This window comes from Olea europaea, chromosome 16, assembly GCF_002742605.1.
Source record: "Olea europaea var. sylvestris chromosome 16, O_europaea_v1, whole genome shotgun sequence".
NCBI lineage: Eukaryota > Viridiplantae > Streptophyta > Magnoliopsida > Lamiales > Oleaceae > Olea > Olea europaea.
The window spans coordinates 19,085,768-19,109,160 of NC_036252.1; the positions used below are offsets into that span (position 1 = coordinate 19,085,768).

The window sequence follows — 23,393 nt, forward strand, 5'->3', positions numbered from 1 at the left end:
AATCGATTAAAGTGTGCTTGCAACATAAGTTGAATAATGATGAGTATGCCGAATCACTAGTTCAAAATTTATTGAGTTTAGACGAATTAAAGTTGGACGTCTTAGATAGATTGCAAGTTCAAAAGCAAAGAATGGCTAAGTTTTATAATAAAAAAGACATAGCCAAGTCGTTCAGCCTGGGTGAACTAGTTTGGAAACGATACTCCCTTTGGATAGCAAAGATCCAAAATACGGGAAGTGGTCGCCCAATTGGGAAGGACCATACAAAATAAACAGTGTGTTGCCTAATGGAGCGTACCACTTGGAAGATTTAGACGGCACCAAGCACGTGAGATTCATTAACGGCAAGTATTTGAAAAAATATGTTCCTTCTTTGTGGGAATGTGAACATATAAAAACATAATCAAACATTTTGAACGATTAAAAGATAACAAGGTCAGAGCGAAATACGTTCAAATGAAGTCCTTTATTATCAAACGTTCATTACAAGAATACAAAAATACAAATAATGGATGTTCTACAAAATACAACTAAAGTAAGATAATCTTCCAGTTGATCGCTGAGTAAGTTTCACACCGCCTTCCTAAATGCATCGCTGCAATGGTGGGATCGCCGAGTAAGAGGGTGTACTGGCCTCACCACCTTCCTAAATGCATCGCTGCAATGGTGGGATCGCCGAGTAAGAGGGTGTACTGGCCTCACCACCTTCCTAAATGCATCGCTGCAATGGCGAGCAAAGAGGCTGAGAAGCACTCTCAGCAGGCAAGCTGAGAAGCACTCTCAGCAAGCAGAGTGGCTCACAAGCAGTCCAAAAATTGCCTTCCATCATCGACTCCTTGTGAAGAACAAAGAGACGATGGGAAGAATTTTGAAGAAAAAAACTTCGCTGCTAGCCAGAAAATATTTCCTATACCTCCCATACCAAAGGTGACATCAAGGCAAATAGTAAAATGGGCAGACTAAACAGTCCATTTTGGGTCGGATTGAGTGTCAGAATGCCAAGCAATGGCAACAAATCAGTTTTGAAGAAGAAAATGAAGATGAAGACAAAAAGTGGAAAACGCGAAGCATTTATAGGGGGTGGAGACGAAGAGACAGAATATGAACAGCCACATTTCTGTCTAATAAACGGAATTAAATAGCCCAAAGTCTTGGAAAAAGTGGTGGAAATATCAAAAGAAAATGGACAAGATTTTTAGCACAAAGCAATTAAAGAATTGACGACTAAAAAATAAACGTCAAATAAATGCACAAGAAGTTAATGTTCATTAATGATGAACAAAGTTATAAAGGGAAAAAATCGAATTACAAAAGAAAAAGGCATCATATGTCTTAATTACAGTCTACCCCATACTGAACGAATTCGTTCCCTAAGTTTTTCCCAATCCTCGTTCTGCCGAGAGGAAGTGATGTTCAATTCAGCCAACAACATCATCATCAACTTCCAACTTCTTGTACTGCTCGACCAAGGACTTAGTTCGCTCAATTCCCTGGGAGGCGTTGCGCTTTTTAGCAGCCATTATCGCCCTGCAGTCGTCCATTTTGGCTTGAAGTTCCCTCATCTGAGCAGCCAAGTTAACCATCAAAGAGTCTTCAACCATGACTTCGGAAGAGATTTCTTTCAACTCGTCCTCAGCCTTGTTAATCTCCATACGCAAAGACTCTTTCTCAGCTACGGCTCGAAGATATTGAGTACGCTTGGCCTTTAGTTCAGCATTCTTGGCCAGCATAGAAAGGACCTCGGAGTGGATAACCTTCAACGTCGCTTTAAAATCGGCAGAAAGATTGAGCGACGGAAGCGTCAGTGCTTGCTCCAACTTCGCACTCAAGTGCTCAAGTTCATCCTTGTGTCTGGCAGCACTAGCCCTTCCAATATCCATATCCATGAAGGATACGTACTCAAATATCGACTCCTTGAGGAACTTCAAATCTTCCTCTGAAGAAGTAGCAGGACGATCAGATGGAGCAGGGCGAGACGTCTGGACTTGCCCCCAGGAAGCGAACAAGTCTTGGATAGAACGCACAATCCTATCAGTATCCTGCAAAGAAAATTGCCAATATTAAAGATGCTCACTACAACGAACAAAATAGAAATAGAAGTAAAGCAAAGACTACCTCATCAACAATCGTGGAAGATGGTATGCCCTCAACCAAGTCTGCCACCAACGACTTCTCCATTCGCGAGGACTTCCCCTTATCTGAGCGAGAAGATGTTGTTACAACGGGTGGACTCATAGGAGTATCTGCAAAACTCAAGAGCAACGAATTAGAGACCAACAGCACAAGCAAAGGTAAGACATCAAAAAACTGAATTACCTTCTACTTCGATATTTGGGGGGTTGACGCCTTCGGAAGAAGGTGGCTCATCCATGGGTTGTGATGAGGACTCTGGGATTGAAGATGTCTCTTTAAGCGTAGCCCCCTTATCAGCCGGTTTCGATGAAGTAGCCTCAGCAGAGGATGATGGAGCAGGAGCTGTCGATGCCAAAGCCTTTGAAGGAGAGACTGAGCTTTTTTGAGAAGTCCAAAAGATCATCAGCACACAGAAAAGTTTCAAGTGTGAAAAAGTATACTTGTAAGTAAACCAATTTAATTACCTTCCTCCTGACGATAAGAGGGGCATCATCATCATCATCCTCCAGAATGGGAGATGCTGAGGCTGGCCGTTTGCGACTTGGAGTACTCTTGGCTGTAGTAGGCTTGGCAGGGAGAGAAGAAGATGGACGAGCAGACTGTTTAGTGCGACGAGAAGGAGAAGGACTCCGAACGGACAAAGGAGTGACCAAAACAGAAGGGGGAGAAGAAATGCTCGGTTGGTCTAATAAATGAAAGGCACGATTGGCGTCAGTCGCAAATAATCTGCGCTTCACCGACGGCCAGAGTTGTTCAAAAAGACGGTGAATGGCGTGGCTAGAATTGAAAGGGGCTAATGAAAATGGCTGGTTAAAAGAAGATTACGAGCGTCTATAGCCTCTGCCTTCGCCTTATTAATGGTATAAAAACGGTCAACTAAGTTCCTTGAATAGCAAGGAGGAACAGGCCAAGTTTGGCCAAAACCAAGCTGACGAGCAAAGAATTGGGGAGCATAAATCTCTACCAACGCTTTGGCATTGGTCCCAGTTAGAATATCGTGAAATAGCTCCCTCCCGGTTAAAAACTGGATCCAAATGAGTAGGGAGGTGCTCGCGCTATCTATAGTGGAAGGGGGATGTACATAGTTTGGAGTCAAAAAAGGAGGAAAAGGAAAAAAGGAAGGGATTGAATCCAAAGAATAAAAGAATGAAAAAATGTCCCTTCTTGACATATTTACAGGAGCTAAGGGCTCTATGACTAGCCCATAACAGCTAGCAGAGGAGCGAGAGATGGATGGAGCACCAAGCGATGGAAAATAGGATCTCAACCACAATTGAGTAAACCAAAGAGGTCCACTGCTAGTAGGAGATGCACCATTCTTCAATTGAGCTTGAAGAGAGGCCATGCCTCTATAAAGGGCAGCCAAAAACAAAGAATATAAATTCAAAGGCCTGCCACGCGCCAATTCGTGCGCTATAGGTAAATAACTCAGGGAGGGCTTTATGCTTGGCACACACAAAACATATTTACAAAGCCAAACTAAAAGGAAGGCCACTCGCGCAGTATGGGAAGACTTAGCGCTCGAATGATTGTGGAGGGTCTGCAGGCTTGAGTAAGAATCGGTGTAGTTTTTACCAAACTTTGGGGCGCCACCAGAAACTAAGATACCTGAAAAAATGGTATCGCTCAAAGGTGGTAGATTCACCAGGCCCCAACATCCTTTAAGGTAATAGACATGGGGCCAAGACGGAAAATAAAGGTGTTATACTCAGGGGACCAAAAACTCAAAGCAATCGAAAAGAGTGCTGAATCAAAAGTAGGGGGCGAATAGAGATTTCTAACAAATTAGAAATCCTAGCGCTATCAAAAAGTGCCTTAGTAGGACCATGACCCACAAGGCGAGCATGCCACCTACGGAAAGCTACATCAGATTTAGGTCAAGTGCGAATACCTCTTTCACGAAGTGGCCCCAGCGGTAGAGAGTTCAGAAACGGAGGGCCCTGAGTGCAAGGAAACAGCTGACCCACCGCCGCCTGTTCAACTGCCTCTGCATTGTTGAAGAAAGGACCCAAGTAGAACTCATTACGTTCAACGTCGGCGGGTGCGAGAAAACTCGGAGTTATGTATGGACGACTCAGGAGTTTCTGAAAGTCATCGAAACTGAAGGAGTCGCCAGCTTGAGATTGTGAAGTAGCCATTTGAGAAGGAACGAAGTTTTTCAGGGTTACATAGCAGGGAAGCAAGAGATGAACAGTAAATCGCGAGAGAGACGCAAAAAATTTGAGGCGTGGTTTAATGGTGCAGTGAAATGACGTGTTTGGGGTTTATAAGGGTTCGCAAAACGATGCACCTTTTCAAGTTATAGAAGGAAACAATGATTGAAATTCTTGGAAATTTCGAATGTTGCTAGAAACACGAAGTGAATATGGTAAAATTTAATAATTATTATTAATTCTGCCATATTGGGGGGTAATTGTTGACACATAAAAATTCAGCCCAAATCGAACAGCCCAAGGAGTGAAACCCAATTGGAGGATCCCCAAATCAGATAGCCCAAAGAACGAAGCCCAATCGAACAAATCAAGATGAAGGCCCAAATAAGGAGGCCCAAGAACGCGGTAATGCCATCGCCCAAGTTTGCAAGTCACCCAGAATCTGAGCGAATGGAGTGCCATACAGTCGCCCAGAGCTGTTACTCTATTCTCGCCCAAACCTTCAAGTCGCCCAAGGTCTTAACAAAAATAAAGCGTCGTGGTTATCAAGAAGTGCAGTTATCAAAACAGTTATTAAAGCAGCCCTATCACGTTCCACGATTCAAAGAATTCAATCGAAAGCGGTTGAACGACGAAGAGTAATGGCAGCAGTTAAAAAAGACAGTTTTCATGACAAGTTGGTCATTATGAGGAAAGTGGGTAGTTATAGGACGATCAAGCGGTTTTAGGACGGTTGATCACAAAGAGATCGTCTGTGAAGTATAAAAGGGAGAAGAAAACATAGAGGAAAGGACCGAATCCAAAACTCTCGAACAGAGAACATGTAATTTTCATTTCCTTAGTTTTTAGACTTAAACGCTTTTCTTTCAGTAACTCGTGTGCTTGCGCCCCTTGGAGGCACGTTGTTTTTCATTTCCAATTGTAAAGTCATCGCCAATAAAAGAACACCCCTTTTTGAGACTTTGTCTCAAGAGGTTTTGTCCCTTACACAATTGGGTTTAGCGACTTACCCGCGCGAAACAACTACATTGATGTTCGATAAAATATTTTGAAGGAGGAACATTTGCTTTATACTCTTCGTTATGTCGACATGCAAAGGTGAGTTTAATCCCAAACCAAGAAGCCGAAGATAGAGATGTGTCGACTTTTCAGCTCGAACTGCCTAATAATGGAATGAGAAGAGCACCAAGAATCAAAACCATATTAGAGAACAGCAGATTTGCAAAGTTCGTCTTGCTCTTTGCTACCATGCTTGGTACTTCAATGGTGATTGGAGATGGGGTGCTCACTCCATGCGTCTCAGGTATATTAATAAATTTAAATTGAACAAATTGTTTACTTGATTGACTAGCACCTACCTTCATTGAGCTACAAACTGTTTATTAGTGTCTCAAAATAGTAGGATAGTTGAGAGTCCTTAGTAAGGCAGCGTTTTCTAGTTGAGATCAATTTTCTTCTTCTTCCTTTTTTTTTTTCAAGAATGTTATTAGGAGAGATGAAAAAAGGGAAAATAAAATAAAATAAAACCGAATGGATTGAATTGAGTTGGTTGGAGGTATGTAGGAGTCAAGAAGCTTTCAAAAATATTGCCTTAGATATAATTTAAAAATGTCATAGATTATTGTCTACACGGTGCCACTCTTTTTAGGACATTTTTGCAATTAATATTTTTCTTCAACTGTTTACAAATTCATGCACAGCTTTAACAATTGAAGATTAACTTCCAACTTGTCGACAGTCTTATCAGCCATGGGAGGAATCAAGCAGGCCAAAACCAACATGTCCCAAGGTATTTACTCCACTTGCAAGTTTAAATCACCAACGATGAATTTAAATCATAATTGAAGTTGTATGATTGTGAAATGATATGTGAAGAATAATTTGATGAAATGAATTGAGTAGTTGATCTGAAAATTATTGAATTACTGTATTTTTGTTATATTTCAAAAATATTAATATTTCATAGATAAGTGAAAAGTTTATAACATATATTTTTTTTTAATATATATTTTTGTGAGCAGACGCTGTTGTTTGGGCTTCAATTGCAATCTTAGTACTCCTTTTCATGGTCCAAAGATTTGGTACAGACAAAGTGGGATACACCTTTGCTCCCATTCTGTGTTTGGTTCTTATTCATTTCTGGCATTGGCATCTTCAATTTCATTAAACATGATCCCTCAGTTGTCAAAGCTGTAAATCCCAAATACATTATAGATTATTTCAAGAGAAACAAAAAGCACGCATGGATTTCCCTTGGCGGTGTGATACTCACTACGACAGGTATACATACATACATTTATATAAACACATACCCTCGCATTTATAGATTTGAAATATGGGTTGGAAGCATTTTTTTTCCACCATGGAGAAGCATATAATGATCATTTGTTGAACCATATGTTGTCGGAAATTCGACAAACGCAATCAAAAGAAGAAATAAAATAAGCAGAAAAATAGACAGTAAATGAAGCGAGGTATGCCAATAAAGTAAGCAAATCTCCTTAAGACAGATTTCGCCCCCCAATGAAGTGCAAACGGGATTATGGACGTCTGTCTCCCAAGATACAACGCTCCTTCCAAAGTCGATACTGCACAATACCAACCTTGTCGGTCGAACCAATGAATGATCGTACTTGAACGGAATAACGACGGAAGTATAAGAGATTTGTTACGAGCAGAATATGGAGATAGAAGAATTTAGAAATCAATTGAATTCGTAATTGATTTGGTGTGTCAAAAAACGAATCTGGGGTTCCCTATTTATAGAGATTGAAGTGTCTCATGGAACAGGTGTGTGACATTTCAGGAACTGGTGCACCACTTGGTCTGATTCGTCTTAGCCATTGGATCGCACTATTTTTATGATCTGACGGCCCAGATTGAACCATGAAGTGAAGTGTCCATTCATCATGCCTATTCACCAATTTCTGAACAGTCACAGCCATACGGATGCCACGCGTACACCTAACCGCCATGCAGGACGAAGGGACGCGACCTACCACTCGTGCGCCACCTAGAATGCCAACTCATCGAGCCTTGTGCTGCCACGTCATCGAACCACGAGTCCATTTCCGTAAACTATAAGGCTCCCCAGCTCCTCGCGACGATGCGTACGTGCGAAGTGCGCCTCTAAAGCGCCCAATGCGTACTTTGCGACGTGCGCGTGCCGGGACCGGGACCGGGTCCGGGTCCGGGTCCGGGGAACAGTGCTAGTGGTGACTAGCCTTTGGCTAGCTAAAGTTAGCCAAGTGGTAGGTAACATATTAAATTATATATTATTTACACAACCCACTATATAAACAAGACTATTTTCTTGTAAACTTTCGATGTGGGACTCCTTTCCATATAAAAACCACTTAAAATGGGCTTATCAACATATGGGCCTATATTGGAGACTTTTCCAATTCACTCAAATTAATTGCAATGACCCATATCATTAAATATTACATTTAATATTTTAAACCCAAATCAAATTCAATTAATTCCAACACCATATAAAAATCATATCAATTTCTATGTAAATTTGATGTCATTGGAAGTTGAAGAACGAAGAAAAGTCTAGTAGAACTTCAACAAAATAAAGGTTTTCAATTGTTTTCACTAAAAATGAATTCTAAAATTAATAAAAAATTTTGAAATATTTTTTTATTGTGCAGGAAGTGAGGCATTATTTGCAGATGTTGGTCATTTTACTGTTAGATCGATACAAATAAGCATGTGCACTGTGATTTATCCATCAATCATATTAGCATACACAGGACAAGCTTCATATCTTTGAAAGCACAATGATGCAGCTTTAGATGCCTTTTATAAGTCTGTACCAGGTTAGAATTACATTAAAGGACTATACATTAAATAAAAAGTTGGGATCCAATCCGATCCATTGCTACATGCTAAACTTATTCTTAAACGGTACGTTGTTTCATTAACATAGTTATATGTGGCTGTAGGTACCATGTATTGGCCAATGTTTGTGGTGGCTATCTTGGCTTCTATCATAGCAAGTCAATCTCTAATCTCAGGAGCTTTTTCGGTAGTTCAACAATCCCTTTCTCTTGGTAGCTTCCCCCGCGTTAGAGTCGTTCATACATCTAGTAAATATGAAGGGCAAGTTTACATTCCAGAAATCAATTACCTTCTTATGCTGGCTTGTGTTTTTGTAACTATTGGATTCAGAACCACTTTACAACTCAGCAATGCATATGGTATGTTTCTATCCTTAAATATTATTTGATGATTTTTTCAGTATATTTTCAATAATATTTTGCTAATTATAAATTTTTTAAAATGTGCAGGGATAGCTGTGGTGTTTGTATTGACCATAACTTCAGCATTTCTAGTTTTGGTCATGATCATGATTTGGAAAACTCATATAGCACTTATAATCCTATACGTTGTTACAATTGGTTTGATCGAGCTTGTTTACCTGAGTTCAGTACTTTACAAATTCAATCAAGGTGGATATTTACCTCTCGCATTTGCATTTGTCTTAATGTTGGTCATGCTTATATGGAACTATGTCTATCAGAAAAAGTATTATTTTGAGCTAGATCACAAGATTTCACCGGATAATGTAAAAGAATCATGATGGAAAAAAATTTCTATAGATTGCCGGGACTTGCAATTTTCTACTCTGAGCTAGTCCATGGAATCCCACCAATTTTTAAACATTATGTTGCCAATGTACCTGCATTACATTCGGTTTTGGTTTTCGTATCTATCAAGTCATTACCTATAAGCAAAGTACCAATAGAAGAAAGATTCTTGTTTCGTAAGGTACTGTGCAACGATTTTCAAGTGTATCGTTGTGTTACACGTTACGGATACACTGATGTACGTAACGAGCAAGAATCCTTTGAAAAGCTTCTGGTTGAGCAGTTGAAGGTCTTCATTAGAGAGGATTACATGGGCATGATCCACGCCTTAGATCGAATAGAAAAAGTTTGTGATGATGGCAGCTTGACTAATGGAGAAAATGCTGACAATCGGATTGTAAAAGAGGAAGAAATAACAAATAGAGATATTGAAGTATTGGACGAGGCTTGGAAGTGTGGAGTTGCACATTTTGTAGGTGAAAATGAAATTGTTGCACGCAAGGGTTCTAGCATATGCAAGAGGGTTATCATAGATTATGCTTATAATTTCTTGAAGAGGAACTTGAGACAAAGTAACCAGGTATTTGATATTCCTCAAGAAAGGATGCTTAAGGTAGGAATGACATATGAGCTTTAGTAAAATGTATTAAGTAATTTTGGACAATATTTTCATGTATATCTTTTCTACTTTTCTAGGTACTTATAATCAAGTTTGAAATAAAATTTTGTTTTATTTTTTATATTTCATGTTGTTATTAGTTTCTAATATGATATTAAGTGATTTCAATTTTGTTTTGATAAATCTGCTTGTTTTTTAAAACTATAAATGTGTCGAAATTAGTGGCACACGAACATTAAAAATCTTGTGCATAAAGTGATGTAATTGGTTGTGAAATATTCATTTGGTTCAAAGAAAGAAATTTTTATACAAGTTGCTCCTCGTGGCAACTTTGAGTGTTCTTAATGGAAAAGGAACACTAGAATTTATAATTCATCGACAGTATACAATATTAAAGTAGACTAAATCAAATTTTACAATGAATAAAAATGAAAATAAAGTTAAAATCTATGTATTAATTCTAAATTTTGTATATCTTGAAATGCATCTATACCTATTATGATTAGTTGAGAACCATATTATGACATTTGTTAAAGCTTGCACGTTAATGTCGTCTGATGTTGAAGAATGATGGATAAATACAGTTAAACAGATACGTCAACAAAAGAAGCATCTTTTACTAACCCTGTGATTATACTTTTCCCATCTTTGGTATAGATTAAAATTTAACCATATATTTTATGAAATTCACAACTTTTTAATCATATATTTATTAACTTTTATCAAAATTTATTAATAAAGTCGATGAGAGGCTCGTTCTTTATCTCTCTGTGATTGTGTTTATAGAAGGAGAATCGACCGTGAGTCATTTTATCTTGAAGCTGTGTAGTGACGAAAGTATCCAAACGAAGGAGAGACAACATGACTTTAGGACAGCGTCATTGACGTGACTAGCTAAAATTTGCATTCTAATTCTCTTCTTATTATTGAATTATAATGTTTACATTACCCATTAAGTTTATAATACATTATTCTCTCTTTTCTTTTTAACCACACATTCTCCAATAAAATAATATTACTCATGAATCAAAAAAATTTCCTTCTTTTTCAACCAAACATTCTCCAAAGAAAAAAAATACTATTCCAAAAATTATAAAATCAAGTAATGTCAAATAATGGGGCTCCAAAGGGGGCTATAATTATTGAATTATGTTATTTATATTTATAGTTGATATGTTTATACCTACGTACAAATCACCAATTTTTCCAACAACTGTAGCAAAATACAATTTTATTTATTTTCAAATCTTATATATTGGCATAATGGAAATAGTTTGACTATTTTGTCAATTATGTAGGAACTCAGGGATTTTTTACGTATGTCCATCATTTTTAGTGTTAGTTCCATAAAAATAAGCATGTGTCCCTTAGTCATGTAACCCTCTTGGACAAAACATTCTCCTCCCAAAACTATGCTCCGTTATAGTATAGTCAAAATTTTCGAATCCTGTCCAATACAAAATCGTTCAAAGGGGAATTTGACATTTGCACTTTTCTCATGTTATGTATGTGGGTCTAAAATTTTTTCAAAATATTTGCCCAACAAGGATCAGAAAGTTATGCTCAAATATCGAAGTCCAACCATAACACAAATGACTTTACTTGAACTTGGGAGACTATTTTACGTCTCGTCACAAGTGGCACCACGTGGCCGACCCATTATGGCCCTTGGCCCACTTAAGCCGAGGCATTTGGCATGGTGATCGAGGCCCCTAAGCCTATATGAATCAACCAAGGTCAACGCCTCAATCGAGGCTCAACATTTCCAAACTTGAAGTGCATTGATCGAGGCAGGTCACTTCAAGTCCAATGAACCGAGGCAATGGCTTCTGAGCCGCTTTCACTATCACTCCCTTCAAGAAATTTGCTCCTTCGCAAGTAATTTTTTCAAATGATTGATGTGACGTCTATCATAAAGTTTGGGTGTCAAGTCTTGTCAAACAAAGTGACGGTTCTGCACTTAATAAATGTAAAGTGGGCTAACAAGTCAAGTGTAATGCCTAGGATTAGATGTATGAATTGTGGAGATGAGGTCACATGTACTCTCATCCAAAGGATACAATTCACCTTGTACTACTATAAATACTCCTCCATATCCCCATTATAAGGCTAATGCAAATTTATACAAAACTCAATGCTAGAGTTAACATAAACAGTTCACTCAATTTCATTCTCTCACAAATACAATTGAGTTTACATAACATTGATCCCATGCAATTGGTAATTATTGTACAATCGCTCTTCAAATATATTTCCAGATTCTGAATGTTGTCGTCCCATACCCCTTTTTAGGCCATTCTAGACAATTGTTGTGTCTTAGCTTGTAGGATTTAGCTTACGTGCACGTAGGTGGATCTGGTATCTTTTGTCTACGTGGTCCTAATCGGAAACGAGGTCAACAATATACATTCAAAATTACATTGACCGGAAAAAACTAAGCTAGATCACAAGATTGTGTTGGATAATGCAATCAAAGTCAAAAAGAAATTTCTATAGATGGTGAGGAATTGCAATTTTCTACTCCAGTTTAATCCATGGAATCCGAATAAAACTGGATGGACAGTGGGGAAAAAAAAGGGTTCAGAAAACAGGCTAATTTGGCATGATTTGATTGGGTGTTTTTGTTTAGTTTTTTCCCAACTTCCAATATTGAACTACCAAGTGTTGTTTGTCAATGAAAATCTATCATTGACCCTATTTGTATAGCTTGATTGATGGAATCTCGATTATCAACAATTTTCCAGCACAATGATGCAATTTGCTAATGTACCAGCATTGCACTCCGTTCTAGTTTTCATGTTCATCGTCGTTACCTTAAGATCAGGCGCCAGTCAGAGAAATGTTCTTCTTCTGTAAGGTGTAACCTAATAACTTCTTGGAAGTGTGCAAAGCCTCACCTCCTTAAGATCAAAACATAATTCCATGGGATAAAAGACTAATCCAACAAAGCCCAAATGTAGTTGGATCATTAAGCCTGAACAAAAAGAAAAGGAAAATTTTGACAACTACACTAATTTTAAACAACAAAAAAACTGAAAAATTTGGTGGGGTCAAAAATTTTTTGAAGTATAATGTGTTATTCATTATAATTTGTCAAAATTGGTAACGTATGCTGTAATTTTTCTTTAAATACTCAACTCTTCCTTGAAAATCAACATTTCAGTTTTGGTAGGTTGATCCTCGAGCACAATAGTGTTCACACCATAGTTTCTATACCGAAAAGAATTTTAGGATCTGTTTGATTGAAAAGATGATATTTGTGTGGAAAGAAAACGAATTCTAGGAAATTGAGTTGTCTAGAAATTGTTTTATTGAGAATTGTCAATTATTGTGTTTGATTGGTATAATTTTTCACATGAAAAATGTTGAAATAAAAGTTTTTTTTGGTGTTCGTTTAGATTTGTTTTACATAAAAAATTGTCAATTAAAGGGATATAATTTATTTTCATTGCAAAAAAACCAAGAAAATCATCTATTTTTTAGTGTTCGTTTGATTTTGTTTTACATAGAAATTGTCAATTAAAGGAATTTTTTATTTTTTATTATTATTATTTTTTTTTTACAACTAGGGATATAATTTGTTTCCATTATCCAAAAAAATAAAAAATAAAATCGACAGCCCACCTAGAAAACCAAGAAAATCAATTTTATGGTAAAAAATATATATACTATCAAATGGTCAAAAAGTGTTCTATTTTCCGTGGAAAATAATGGCCAATCAAACATGGCCTTAGTTATCTTTCCAAAGAGCCGATAAAAATATTTTACATTGGGTTAAATTCACCAAAAAACACCCAACTTTATCTTTAGTGTAACCACAATGGTTACCTAATTTGATTTTGTTTCACAATGGCAATTGAACTTGGTACTGAGTGTTGTCATGGCCACCTAATTTGATTTTATTTCACAATGACCATCAAACTTTGTACTGAGTGTCACCATGGCCATTTAATTTCATATAATATTTTACCATGATCATCCAATTTTACATGACATTTCACCATGGTCATCCTACTTTTTTTCCCCACCCTTTTGACTAATTTTAAAAGAGGTATTTTAATAACCTTTTTTAAAAAAAATAAGTTTTTATTTTATTTTATTTTTCTAAGTAACTTTTTTCTAAATAAGTTTTTATTTTATTTTTAAAATGTTTATTTTCAAATAAAAAATTATTTTATGTAATTTTTTACCGGAATTTTTTAAATAACTTTTTTGTTTATTTTATTTTTCTATGTAATTTTTTTTTAAAAAATAAGTTTTTATTTTTTAAGTAACCTTTTTTTGAAAAAATAAGTTTCTATTTATTTTTTAAGTAACATTTTTTAAATAATTTTTTATTTTATTTTATTTTTAAAAAATAATTTTTATTTTATTTTATAATTTATTTTTTATATATAAGCAAAGTTACTATTTTACCCCTTTAAAATTAGTGAAAAGAAATTGGGTAACCATAGTGAAATGTTATATGAAATTGGATGATTATTATGAAATAAAATCAAATTTGGTAGACATGATAAAATAAAATCAAATTGAATGGTTATGATTACACTAAGTATAAAGTTGAGTAGTCATTAGTAAATTTAACCCATTTTACATTACAAGTTCATTAATACGACATTATTTTTAATTAACATAATTGTTGACCTCCAAAAATGACTCCAACAGGTTTCCTAACCTCATTTCCTCAAAACATGCGCAAGTAACACCTCGTCAAGAGGCAAAGGCGGCCGGAAGAGAAAAAGGTCCGGCGATCGTTTGTACTCCGACGGTAAAGTCAACGACCGGACAAAGATAGATATATAGAGTGCAATAGTATGGATATGGGATTTGGCTAGAGAGTGTAAAACATACCTTTATTGTGTAAGTTGAATCTATATATATAGAGAAATGGATGTGAAATGGGCCAAGTGGGTTAACGGGCCTAAGTTCGAGCCCAATATGAGGTGAGCAAAGTAATAGGCACTTCGGCAGGTGCTTCAGCTGGACTTTTTATGGCCTCGGTGCTGCCTCGGCTTTGGGGCCCAACACTAATGGGCCTGGCTCGGGTCCAATAAGATGACCCAATATGGAGTGATAATTCATAGGCGTAACAGTAGCTTCACAAGTCTGAGTCGTATTATTTATATGCGGGTTGGACTTGAAATATAAACTCTCAAGTAGGCGAGGTCTTACAGATTGCCTCAGAAAGATGGGTAGCTCCAATAAGTGAGGACTTACGAACAGCCTCAAAAAGTGTGTGCGAGTCAGAGTAAGCGAGGACTTACGAATTGCCTCGAAAGATATACTGCATATATTTTTTCGAAATTTTAGCAGATCTCCTCTATAATATGGACTAACACAATCCTGTAATACAATATAATATATCCACAGCACATATACCAAATAAATTTGGGGTCCATTTGCTCCTTCAAATGCTCATAGCTATAAGGTGTAACATATCACATTCCTCCAAGATATGTGCAGAGGGGCTGTCATGCATTATAGTAAATCATGTGCTCGTACAACTTAGTGTATCAGTAGTGCTATAGTGAAGTAAGTAACATAATGTTGACAATAAAATGAAAATGATGATAACACGACATACGTACGACTGTGATGAAAATAATGTATGACATGCTAGCAATAATATGACATTCATGCTTGGAAGTAGTAATGCGATGCATATGCTAGCAGTAATATGCCCCCCAAGTCCGAGTCGTATTATTTATACTTGGGTCAGACTTGAAATGTAAGCTACCGTGATAAAGTTGATGTAGAGAGGATGCTCTGAATGTAAGTAGCATAGGCGATAGGGGCGATGCGTTGGATACAGAGATAATGCTCTGATTATAGTAGCAGAGGCGATGCTCTGGACACAGTAGCAGAGGCGATGCTCTGAACTGAATATAAGTAGCTGTATTGATACTAAAGCATACTGATGTATATCAGTCGTTGACTTTTTAAGATCAGCTGAGTGTATGGTTACTGCTGCGGTTGTAGGCTCAATTGTCTCTACCGAAGTGCTAACTCATAGGATGATGCATGGGAGATACTGAAGTTTGTGAAGCTGAAGGTCGGGACACATCTTTGAATGAGGCGCTGAAGCTTCGATACTGCTTGAGGAAGGAACTCATCTGTCACAGATGCGCTGACCCACAGGGGACGACTCGTTGGGAGACAGCTAAAACTTTGTAAAGTTTAGGAGGGAACGCAACCACCGAGACGATGACTCACAAGGGACTCCATGTCAGGTATGTTTAAGCTTTGTAAAGTTGAGTGAGGAGCTCATCTGCCACTGATACGCTGACCCACAGGGGACGACGCGTTGGGAGATAGCTAAAACTTTGTAAAGTTTAGGAGGGAACGCAGCCACTGAGGCGATGACCCACAAGGGACTCCGCGCCAGGTGTGTCTAAGCTTTGTAAAGCTAAGTGAGGAGCTTATCTACGACCGATGCGGGGGATGGTTGAAGGTCGGTAAAGCTTTTCAACGCTACAACTGAGGCAATGACCCACAGGGGACTCTGTGTCAGGAGGGTTGAAGCTTTGTCAAGCTGTGGACAGCATCTGGTGAGGCGGGGAATTGACGTCCCGCGAATAAGTCTCGAACTATTGGAGGCTTAGTGGCTTGCCTCAGAATGACAAGGACTTAGAGTCAGGCTCGACGATAGTGAGAAGTGAGAAAGACATCTTGCAAAGCAAGGGAACAAACATATGATGAACTAACGAAGTATCGAAGTCTTATAAGCTGGCCTCAGATAGACGAGGACTTAGAGCTAGGCTCGACGATAGTGAGGCGAGGGACACTCATCTTGTGGAGCCACGAATAAACCTTTGATGAACTGTCAAACTATCGAAGTCTTATAAGCTAGCCTTGGATAGGCGAGGACTTAGAGCTAATCTCGACGATAGTGAGGCGAGGAAAAGATATCTCGCGAAATCAGGGATAAACATCTGGCGAACTATCGAACTCTCGGAGACTTATAAGCTAGCCTCGGATAGAGGAGGACTTAAAGCTAGGCTCAATGATAATGAGGCGGGGAATAAGCATCCCGCGAAGCCAGGGATAAACATCTGGTGAACTGTCGAACTATCGGAGTCTTATAAGCTGACCTTGAATAGACGAGAACTTAGAGCTAGGCTCGATGATAATGAGACGGGGAATAAGCATCCTGCGAAGCCAAGGATAAACGTCTGGCGAGGTGTCGAACTATCAGAGTCTTATAAGTTGGCCTCAGATAGACGAGGGATTAAAGCTAAGCTCGACGATAGTGAGGCGCGAGGAAAAGACATCTCGCGACTGAGGTCAAGAAAGTCAACGGCCGGACGAAAATAGATATATAGAGTGCAATAGTATGGATATGGGGATTTGGCTAGAGAGTGTAAAACATACCTTTATTGTGTGAGTTGAATCCATATATATAGAGAAATGGATGTGAAATGGGCCAAGTGGGTTAACGGGCCTAAGTCCGAGCCCAATATGAGGTGAGCAAAGTAATAGGCACTTCGGCAGGTGCTTCGGCTAGACTTTTTATGGCCTCGGTGGTGCCTCGGCTAGACTTCTTAGAGCCTCGGCTTTGGGGCCCAACACTAACGGGTCTGGATCGGGTCCAATAAGATGGCCCAATATGGAGTGATAATTCATAAGTGTAACAATAATAATAATAAATTAGAAGTGGGAATAACCCTACTCATTTTTCTTGTTACCCAGTTCATTGCAGATAATTCTTAGGGGCAATAATTATTAAGACTTGGATGGCAAAATACAGCATAAGTGGCCTAACACAATACATGAAAGCTTTATAGTGGAATTTAATTAAAAAGGCCTCACTTATTGGCACAATTTTAGAAAGGCGCTTCATCCTCTCACCTCCACCTTTCTCCCACTACTCCCAATCCCACCCATACCGCATGTGACAATCCCCTTGTGTAATTTTGACCGCGTTGGGGTCGATTTTGCTGCTTTGAAAAAGGCATATTAAATAAATTTTAAATATGAATGAAATAAAAAGTTTAATGACGGATGATAGAATCCTTTGTCAGAATCACGAATCGACGGACAATGAAGCATAAAGGCACCGGAACTCCAGGTGGCCCAGTCGAGTAACTTCGTTATGGGAAGTAGTGTCACCTTGTTGAAGTTTTCATGTTTTATTTGGTGTTCGAATTTGAAGAAATAAAGATTTCTGTATATTCTTGGTTTATTTGGTGTCACCTTCATGCCACGATTGATCCCATGTCTTCTACATATTAACATCATTTGTTTGAGCTGTTCTAGCATATAATAGTTTGTCTCTACGTATGATTCACGATGCTCATTAAGCCAACTTTGTTAATAGCAACAATGATAATCACAATGACCGTCAAACCCTTGTTTGGTTTAGTAAACACTAATAATTTTTTTAGTCAAATTCTACAACTAATTTTAACCATATATTTCCTGAAATTCACAATTCTATCAACTTTTCAACCAAATATTCCTTCGATATTTATCAAAATCTACTAAAAATATTATTTTCAGCAAAAACAAACAAGGACTAAATGGTTAAATCTTAAAAGAGAACAACCATCATTATATGACAGTTTTTAAGCCCTTGTTTGAGGAAAATAATGCATTTTTTAATAGTGATTGATGGAGAATATGTGGTAAAAAATTTTAAAAAAAGTTTTGAATTTATGTGTAATATTATTTTAGTAAAGAATGTATAGTTGAAAATAAATTTTGAAAAAATGAATTTTTAAACGAATGGAGCTCAAACAGGGGCTAAGTTTCTATCATCTTCTATGAATTATGAATAGCTAAAACTATGTAATGCTTGTATCTTAATCTAGCAATTTATTGTTACCCTAGCATGATCGAGGCTGATTCTGTTGGAAAAAATGAGTTGAATGACTGACTTTGGCTTAAATTTTGAGTGGGATCGGATTGTTTATTTTGGAAGATCAAAATTGATTTGTGTTCTCTTTTGTGAGAATATCGAAATCATATATTTACTTGTTAAAAATGATATTCGGGTGAATGAGAAATTGTAGCTCAAAATATGTCAATTAAAAGGAATTTATGTGTTGGGGGGAAACCAATTAATGTTTGTCCCATATAAGAAAATAAAGCAGGCAAATACCATTTTATATAAGATTGCAATTTGGAAAGGTGTGATTATATATACTATAAAGACTCTCTCCACGTACACGTATAGGGGGTGCAAATCATTGACCAAAATAGACTTTGGACCTTGAACTTGTGTGCGAGCACAACCTGTGCACACGAATGTCAAACCGAAAGACCAAAATTAGCCCCTTAGGAAGGCCTACGTTTTGCCCATTTTTTCCTTTGACTGATCTTTTAACTTCTAAAACTATTGAAACTCCAAGATTTATAGTCATTATAATACAAGTTAATGAAATACTTATAGACAGATTTAACTTACCATTCATGGGGTTAAGTCCATATGAGAACTCATTTTTTCCATGTTCCACAGAAGAACCAATACACTGTTGGCATACTGCATTAATTTAAGAAAACTATGTTTACACAAGCCTCTCTTGAAAGTTCATTCATTCCTTATTACTTTCTGCAATTTTAAATTATTTGTTTTGTCCTTACTATTATTAATAAATTTATTTTAATCTGCAATATCGTGGATAACGGATTACTGTGATATATAAGAATTCAAAGTCATTATTAAGTTGTTTTCTAAATCAAGCCAAATAAATAATTCAACCAAATCCGTGAAAGTTTTGTAAAGATAAAAAACTTGATTTGCCTTGTTTCATGTGCTTTGTTACTTTTTAATGTGATACAAAAACAAAATTGTCTTTGATGTGGAATATGCTTATCCATTCACATTTGAGAATGACATTAACAATAACTTGAAACTAAATGTTCTTTAAAAAGCGTAATAATTCACGAGCATCTTTATATATAATTTCATACGTCGAACATCTAACTTTTATCGTGGGTGACTTCATAAACATACAAAAATTTCTTGAGAAATCCATGAAGTTAGCCAATGGAACGGGAAAATAAGACCAATAATGGTGAATAAGATGAAAATGACTTATAAATGAGTGACACTAACAAGATAATTTGAAGTAAATTAAAACCACGACTTAATAGTTTTTCTTTCCACTTATTTTATCATTTTCATGTGCTTTATTTAAGGCTTGTTTAGTAAATCTTGAGTCTTAGGCTTTTCTTGTTAAAAGAACAACTAAGATTAGCTTCGGCCACTTAACTATTATAGTTTGTAAGCCATTTCTTTTTACTACCCGGGTATGCCCCGTTTATTTGTAATTGACTCTTGATGTTTGTTTTGCTCGGGTATGCTCGGCCTTGTACATAAAAAATAAAAAATAAAAAATAAAAAAATAAAAAAAAAAAGAGGATTTCATTGGTTGGTGGCGGTTGATTAAACAAATTGCAGAAATTTTAGCTTTCCAATTTTTCTGATCCAATTTCAATATTCTTCATAAACAATAATTTTATGGATCAAATTAATTCCTGATATTCACTTAGAATTAATAAGATCTTGATTTTAATTAGTTCTCAATTGGCCGAATCAATGTTATTTTTTTGGTGTTACATTTTTCGTTGGAGCAAGCTAATTTTTTATTGTCTTGATCTATGTTGATGAAAAAGATTTAATAGGTAAAATAGTTTGCCCAAAAAGTTCAATTCTTTCTGGACTGGTACATACGATTAATGTTATTCGTAGTCGCTCATTGCAATAGTTGTCTTATATGGCATACGCATGACAAATGATTATTTGATGCACCAATTTGGTAGTTTTTTTTAGGGTAATTAGCACAAAACATCCCTACCTTTCGATGTTTTTGTGGAAAACGTCCCTACCTTTCATTTTTTGGTGGATGACACCCTTACCTTTACATTTTTTTGCGCAAAACGTCCTTCTGTCAACTCTCTGTTAAAATGCTCCGTTAAATCAAAAAGGTAATTAGCACAAAAGGTCCCTATCTTTCAAAGTTATTGTGCAAAACGTCCCTACCTTTTATTTTTTAGCATAATTAGCAGAAAAGGTCCCTACTTTTCAATATTATTGTGCAAAATGTCCCTACCTTTCATTTTTAGCATTTTTACCCCTACATTTCACCTTTCATTGCGCAAAAGGACCTTTTCATCCATTTTTTCAATAAAATGACGATTTTACCCTCCTATTGAAATAAAACAAAAAGAAAAGAAAAAAATAATTAATTAATTGCAATCATAGTTCTAAATCTTTCAAAACATTACAGATAAATCCTAAATTCTCCACTACCGCCACTTTCACAATCCCACCAAGCCACCACCTATAGATCCATATAGCACCACTTTTCGACCACAACACATAGGACTCCACCACCACCAGCGTCGCCTCACTCTCCCCAATATCCTCGTCCATAGTACTGGTCACCAATCTGTCCGAAACAACCACATTTACAGTGGTGGAGTCCGGTGGGCATGGTGGCCGAAAGGTGGTATTATGTGGATTTATAGTTGGCAGCTTGATAGGTTGTGAAAATGGTGGTGGTTGAGAATTTATGATTTTTTGTAATTTTTTAAAAATTTAAGGATTATGGTTGCAGTTGGTAATTCATCTTTTCTTTTTGTTTTATTTGAATAGGAGGGTAAAATCGTCATTTTATTGAAAAAAATGGATGAGAATGACCTTTTTTGCAATGAAAGGTGAAAAGTAGGGGTGAAAATGCTAAAAATGAAAGGTAGGGACGTTTTGCACAATAATATTGAAAGGTAGGGACCTTTTCTGCTAATTATGCTAAAAAATAAAAGGTAGGGACGTTTTGCACAATAACTTTGAAAGGTAGGGACCTTTTGTGCTAATTACCTTTTTGATTTAACGGAGCATTTTAACGGAGAGTTGACAGAAGGATATTTTGCGCAAAAAAATGTAAATGTAAGGGTGTAATCCACCAAAAAATGAAAGGTAGGGACGTTTTCCACAAAAACATCGAAAGGTAGGGATGTTTTGTGCTAATTACCCTTTTTTTTATTAACTCATATATTAAATAATGATCTGTCATATATGCAGTGAACGACTGCAAATAGCATTATACTACATCATAGCGAAGTTTAATTCTTTTTGGAATGGTACATAGTACATCATAGAGTTCACATTCTGAAAATTCAACCCAAATACAATAGTTCCTCCTAGGGACCAAAAAAATTAGAAATTGAGAAGATACACGAAAAACAAGCCAATGCAAATTTTTTAGGTTTAGAGTTTAGACCAAGGAGGTATAGAATGGTTGGTCCAAAAAAGTAGGTTGAATTTGTGATATTTTATCTAACAAGACTCAAGTGAATAGACGACCTAAAAATGTAAGATTTATTAATATCACGGGACACAAGAGACCTAACGGCTTTGATTTAGAATCTTTTTGTTAAGAAATAATTTTAAATATGTTGAATCAATCTATAAGGGATTGAGCTAATTTTTTTGATAAGATGAACGTTTATGATGGAACCAAATATCTTAATATGATATTAAGCCGCTGTTGGAGAACTATTATTTTCAAACTTTTTTTCTACATATTCATTTTAATCATACATTTATAAAACTAGCAGTAAGCACGTGCGTTACACATCTTATGCATCAACGAATGATATACGTACTATTTTTGAATTGCTAATACCATTTTTTAAAATAATAAAGGTAATTGATATTGTTAAAGTAAAAATTACAATTGAGTGTGTGTGTGTGTGTGTGTGTCTCTCTCTCTCTCTCTCTCTCTCTATATATATATATATATTGTTAAAGGGAAAATGTTGTATAAACTAAAATATAATGATATGATTACAATAATATTTCTTTGTACATAATTTTTTTTTTAGTAATCAAATGTCCCAATTAATATATTAATGTAACCTTTCAATTTTGTAACCTCAATTAAATAATAACCTAACGGATGGATTTATAATGTAAATCATGAAGATTAATAAGGGCTTTGCTGATGAAAAATAAAAATTCAATCGATGAATTATAATGTAAATCAAGAAGATTAACAAGGGTTTTGTTGATGAAAAATAAAAAATGCTTACTTGATGGAAAATAAAAATTTTAAGAACAAAATATTCAATTGAATGATAAGTCACTAAATTTTTGTTGATTTATTTTTATTTTTTTAATAATTGAAAGTCAGTTTCACTCATTATATTAATTCCAACCCAAATGATAAATATCAATTAAATATTTCACCACTTATATTAATTCTAAATCAAATGATAAATATTAATTAAATTGGTAACAAGGGCTTTGTCGATGAAAATTAAAAATTGTAAAGAAAAAAAAATCAATTGAATGTTAGTCATTGAATTTGTAATTTCTTTTTTTATTTATTAAATGTCCTCATTAATATATTAATGCAATCTTTAAATTATTTTTTACCTCAATTAAATAATAACTTCGGATGAATTATAATGTAAAAGTGTGAAGATTAAAAATTGTTCCGTTGCTGAAAAATAAAAACTTATTGCATGAATTATAATGTAAATCATGAAGATTAATAAGGGTTTTGTTGATGAAAAATAAAAATTGTAAGAATATAATGGTCAATTGAATGGTAAGCCACTTAATTTTTTTGTTTTTATATAATTGAATGTTAGTTTCACTCCTTATATTAATTCCAATCCAAAATGATAAATATCAATTAAATATTTCACACCTTATATTATATTAATTCTAAATCAAATGATAAATACTAATTAAATTGGTATTCCAATTATGAGGGTATAGTGGGCATATAGTTAAATATGTAGGGGTAAATTTGGTATTTAAAAGTTCCTCCCCCATCCCCACTTTTAATAAATTGTAGATAAAATATTCTGCACGCAAACCTAAAATATTTTCCTACTTTTTAACAATACACTCTCCTAAAAATATTATTTAAAACTCTATTC

At 35.9% G+C, this 23,393-nt stretch overlaps 1 pseudogene; it reads left to right on the forward strand.

The window, feature by feature from the left end:
- LOC111412734 overlaps positions 1–9,518 on the forward strand; it is a 17,716-nt pseudogene extending 8,198 nt beyond the window's left edge.
- Positions 9,519–23,393: the final 13,875 nt, after the last annotated feature.